At 42.0% G+C, this 5,334-nt stretch overlaps 1 long non-coding RNA gene across 1 annotated transcript; it reads right to left on the reverse strand.

The window, feature by feature from the left end:
* Positions 1 to 225: 225 nt before the first annotated feature.
* On the reverse strand, positions 226 to 3,098 carry LOC309803133. The gene is made up of 3 exons (XR_014293905.1): positions 2,872 to 3,098; positions 1,473 to 1,681; positions 226 to 901 (listed from the first exon to the last, which is right to left on the reverse strand). It is a non-coding gene; the product is annotated as an uncharacterized lncRNA (long non-coding RNA).
* Positions 3,099 to 5,334: the final 2,236 nt, after the last annotated feature.

The following is a 5,334-nucleotide window of genomic DNA, read 5'->3' on the forward strand; positions in this document are numbered from 1 at the left end:
AAAAAACAAAAAAAACACACCAGTATATAATTGACTGGTCTTTTTTGAGACAGCTGTATTGAGGTATAATTGACATACAATAAGTGGAGCACATTTAAAGTGTATCATTTGATAAGTTCTGACGTGTGTACACCCCCTTGAAACCATCAGCGCAATCAAGTGAATATATTCAAGTCTCCTTGTGCCCCTTTGTCATTTCTTCTTCCTTTCCTTTCCTGCCCCCACACCTAAGCAACCCCTGATTTACTTTCTGTCAGTATAGATTCAGTTGCATTTTCTAAAGTTTTATATGAATAGAATCAGACAGTATGTACTTTTTTGGGTCTGATTTCTTTTGTTCAGTATAATGATCTTGACATTCATCCATGTTGTTTTGTGTACCAATACTTCGTTCCTTTTTAATGCTGCATGTATGCCATTGTATGAATATACTGAAATTTGTTTATCCACTCATCTGTTGATGGACATTTGGGTTGTATCCAGTTTGGGGCTCTTACCCACAGAGCTGCCTGAACATTTGTGTACAAGTCTTTGTGTGAGCATATATTTCCTTTTTTCTTGGGTAAAAACCTAGAAGTGAAATGACTGGACCATATGGTACGTGTATGGTAACTTTCTAAGAAATTGCGAAATTGCTTTCCAGAATGATTATACCGTCAGGAGTACATGTGAGTTCCGTTTCTTCCACGTCCTCCTCAACACTTGGGATGGTCAGTCTTTTTAAATTTTAGCCATTCTAATAGGTGCCTGCTGGTATCTTGCTGGGTGATTGATCTTTTTTATTGCATTTCCTCTCATTGGATCATTTTCATTGCCTTCTGGGTTCAGAAAAACAGCATCACTTGAAACATGATGGAGGTGGGTTGTGAATCAAAGCAGCTAACAGGCCACATGGCTAAATCTGCATTAATGAGAAGAAGAAATTAGACTTATCTCACCATCATTTTATTGCCCAAGAGTGACAGATACAATGCAGTGACCTTAGTACTAGATGCTAGCGGCAGATGACATTTTATGCTCATCAGTGATCACAGTGACAGCTACTATTTATCAGGTTCTTATTATGTATCAGCCCTGTGCTACATAAATTCTTTCATCTGCATGACACAGTGAAGTAGGCATTGTTGTGCCCACTTAGCCACTGATGGAATTGAGGCTAAGAGAAGTTAGGTATCTTGGGAATAAGTAGAAAATACCTGGCCCAAAGCCAACCCTGATGCAAAGCTGATGCTTTTAACTACTGTTCTCTGAGCTACTCAGGTGGTTATGACTCAGCATACATATAGAGTACCCACTCCTGAATAGGCAAAGTGAGTTTTGTATCAGCTGCTATAAAGAGGAACATAAAGACAAATATATATATATACAAATCTTATTTTAACATCCTTATAAACCTGCTGGGCAAATGAATATAATTCAGGTCAATGGCTGATCATTTGATCTATGCAAATATCAAAGTAAAAGTACTCAACCTTGGGCTTTCCTGGTGTGGCACAATGGTTGAGAGTCCGCCTGCCGATGCAGGGGACACGGGTTCGTGCCCCGGTCCGGGAAGATCCCACATGCCGCGGAGCAGCTGGGCCCGTGAGCCATGGCCGCTGAGCCTGCGCGTCCGGATGCAACGGGAGAGGCCACAACAGTGAGAGGCCCGCGTACCGCAAAAAAAAAAAAAGTACTCAACCTTACTAGTTAAAAAATATGCAAGTTAAAATAGGACACCATCAGTTATATGTCAATTATATCTCAATAGAGCCAAGTTAAAAATGTTAATTTGAAACAGTGAGACAGCATATCTTCTTATCTATATCATTTTATCTGTTTGCTGAGGTATGTTTACATGCACACAAACATACACACACACGAACAGTGCTATGAAGTTGCAGTGGCACTGGAGCTCATACATGGCAGGTGAGATTTCTCAAAGGAAACTGGGCAGGACATACATATATGCATATATATTTTTTCACATATCCAGAAGTGCTCCTACCACCTGGCCCAGTGTTTATCCTTCTAAAAATCTACCCTAGGGAATGAGGTTCACAATAAGGTTTACCTAAAGGCTGTTTATCATTGCTTTGTCATAGTAAAAACCATAAAAACAACTAAAATGTTGAGAGTAGGAGAGCAGTTAAATAAATCTTGGTACAGTCATATATGGTGGAGTATTGTACATCTATTAAAAATTACATTGTTGGGCTTCCCTGGTGGCGCAGTGGTTGAGAATCCGCCTGCCGATGCAGGGGACACGAGTTCGATCCCTGGTCCGGATAGATCCCACATGCCACGGAGCAACTAAACCTGTGAGCCACAACTACTGAAGCCCGTGTGCCTAGAGCCTGTGCTTCGCAACAAGAGAAGCCACCGCAATGAGAAGCCCACGCACTACAACGAAGAGTAGCCCCCGCTCACCGCAACTAGAGAAAGCCTGCGCATAGCAGTGAACACTCAACACAGCTAAAAATAAATAAATAAAATAAATTTTTTTTAAAAATTACATTGATGAGGCATATTTAAAGACAGCAGGCTATGCCACCTTATAATGCTAAGTGAAAAGAAGCAGGATACAAAATTATATGCAGAACATGGTTCCAATCTTATAGTAGAAATCACATATATACATATACTGAAACTTTGTCAAGTATTTATATTTTTGTCTTCAGAAAATAAGATATAGAAGGAAAAATACCAAAATTTAATAACAATGATATTTTGTGGGATTTTAATTTTATTCTTTATGTTTTCCCTGTATTTTCTACAGTCGGAATGACTACTTTTACAGGCAGAAAAAAATAATAATAATTAGTTTTGTTTTGTTTTAAATCAAAGTAAGAAATCAGCCAGGTTATTACAATTCATTGTCCAACTTCTTACCGTGCCTCAGCCATGTAAAACGGGGTTGACCGAGACTTGGAAGAACCACCCAGACTGGAAGTGGCAGCATGGTTGTGTGAAATGCAATGACTTTTCTCCGGTAACTTGCAGAGAAGACCTAATAAAAGCATCTTGAATAAGGTCATTACCCCTTCAAAGGAGGAGGAAGGCTGTGTCATAGCCTGACAGTGCCTATTTCTAGCCCTCGCCTTTGTGTGAGAACAGCATGACTGGATTATCAGCAAAAGAATCTTAGGAAAAGGCCCTGCCAATAAGGAGTCAAAGTCATGTCAAAGGGTCAGAGGAAGAAAGACCAAGGACTCGGTATGGGAGGGACTTCCCAGACATACTGTACAACAGACAGAAAATAGGCACCCATATATCAAGTTCATTCCTCACCGTCATGAGGAGTAATTCACATCCTGTGACATTGCTTTCTGTCCTTGATTATCTCAAATACAAGAAAATATTATCAATCAGCCTTTCTGAAAAATACCAATACCAATGATCCACATTTCCTTTTCCTTCATTTGTCTGTGTTAACAGTGTTGATGTAAACCTTCCTGAAATAGAAGCCAGCACATTTCTTAAAATATTTTTTTGGTGAGTGGTGCTCCCCACTTTCCCTTTCCTATTATTTCCCACGCCTCTCACAAGAAAAAGAAAAGAATTCAAAAATTTTTTCCCAATTGATCATGCTTTGGTTAGTGGGGGATTTTTAAAGCTACCTTTCCCAATTTGGGTTATTTCCATAACAAACTAAAAAGAACTATATTGCCAACATTACTAAGAACGTGCATAAAAGGATGCTTAATCCGTTTCGATAAGCTATTCACAGGCATAAAGAAACATTCAAAGAGATTAATCATTGTCATGAGAAGCTCAGGAAAACTATCACTTTCAAATGCAGTATTTAGGACACGCTCCCATGCATTGAGTCATCCCTCCAGCATTTGTGGAGTTGCCACTGACTAAGCAAAGCCTTTAAGAAACAGAGAGAGGTTTGGCTGAAGGAGCTAGCCTTGTGTGACATGCCAGCCCAGGCCTGCCGATGAAAAGCGTGTAGAAGGACATCGTGGAAAATTCCTAGGTCCTGAAATCCCAGCGCCAAGTAAGGGGAAGTTACAGAGGTTGCAGTGTGGGTGCACAACAAAGAAGGCTACAGAAGTACAGCACAGAAAGACTTCCAGGGCCCACGCTGCCAAAATGAGGCCTGGAGGACATTAATTTGCAGAGCAGCAGGACTGATGCCTTTCGAGATAGGGTACAGTGTTTCTGGGTGCTGATGGAGCCTCTTGAAAGGTAGATAAATTTCTGGGGTCCCTTTTAGGGAGACTCTCACCCCGGGCAGGCTGCTGATATCACCACTGACCTGAGCACAGCTAATACAGAAGGACGACACCAGGAAGCCTAGGTCTGTGCCTTTGGAAAGAAAAGCATCAAACTCAGAGAGTCTGGGGAGCTTTTATTGATATTAAGCAACAGATTCACAGGTATCAACATAATATAGAAGCCAAACTTCATTTAAATTTAAATTTTAAAGTCTATAACTGTAGGAAAGCTTATATATGACTTCCAGATCCTCACAAATCCATTTATTTCAGAAAAGATTCTAAATAAGAAGTCTGGAAAATCCTTAATTAAATTTTGGGATTTAGATGATGATGGGATACAGAATAAAGGACGACTCACAGATCTTTGGGGTTGATCGGTGGAAGGCCACATTGAGGAAGTGATTTAGGAATTTTCTTGTGAAAGTGTTGGAAACATACCAGCAGAGAGGTCTGAAGACAGTGAGGCTGTCCACAGCAGGCACGGGCTGGAATGCCCACAGGCGGCAGGTCAGTCCGCTTCATGCGCGGATCTGGAGAGGAGCAGACCTGCTCAGAGCCAGCCTTGGAATGGAGATCCCTGGCTGCTCTGGGTCGGCCTAGGGGATGGTCCCAGGATGTTCTGAGTACGACTGAATTTCCTTTCTGAAGCAGAATCTGCCCTATTCCAGGAACCTAGGGTCTCTCAGAGATAAGGTTGCTCCAGAGAGACAGTAGCCTCCCGGGGATGCCTGGGATTAGGGAGTTTGGTCAATGTGCCTCAATCTTTAAACTCATGTTTGCATGGATATTAAGTTTGTCAAAAAGGTGGGGGTCAGAAGTTGTACAAAATGAATGATCTGCAATGCTCACAAAAAGATACAGGGAGGGGCTTCCCTGGTGGCGCAGTGGTTGAGAGTCCGCCTGCCGATGCAGGGGACACGGGTTCATGCCCCGGTCCGGGAAGATCCCACATGCTGCGAAGCGACGAGGCCCATGAGCCATGGCCGCTGAGCCTGCGCGTCCGGAGCCTGTGCTCCGCAACGGGAGAGGCCACAACAGTGAGAGGCCCGCGTATAGCAAAAAAAAAAAAAAAAAAAAAAAAAGATACAGGGAGATGGAATTCCCTGGCAGTCCAGTGGTTAGGACTCTG

Source organism: Mesoplodon mirus, assembly GCF_964341445.2.
Source record: "Mesoplodon mirus genome assembly, chromosome: 4".
Taxonomy (NCBI): Eukaryota; Metazoa; Chordata; class Mammalia; order Artiodactyla; family Ziphiidae; genus Mesoplodon; species Mesoplodon mirus.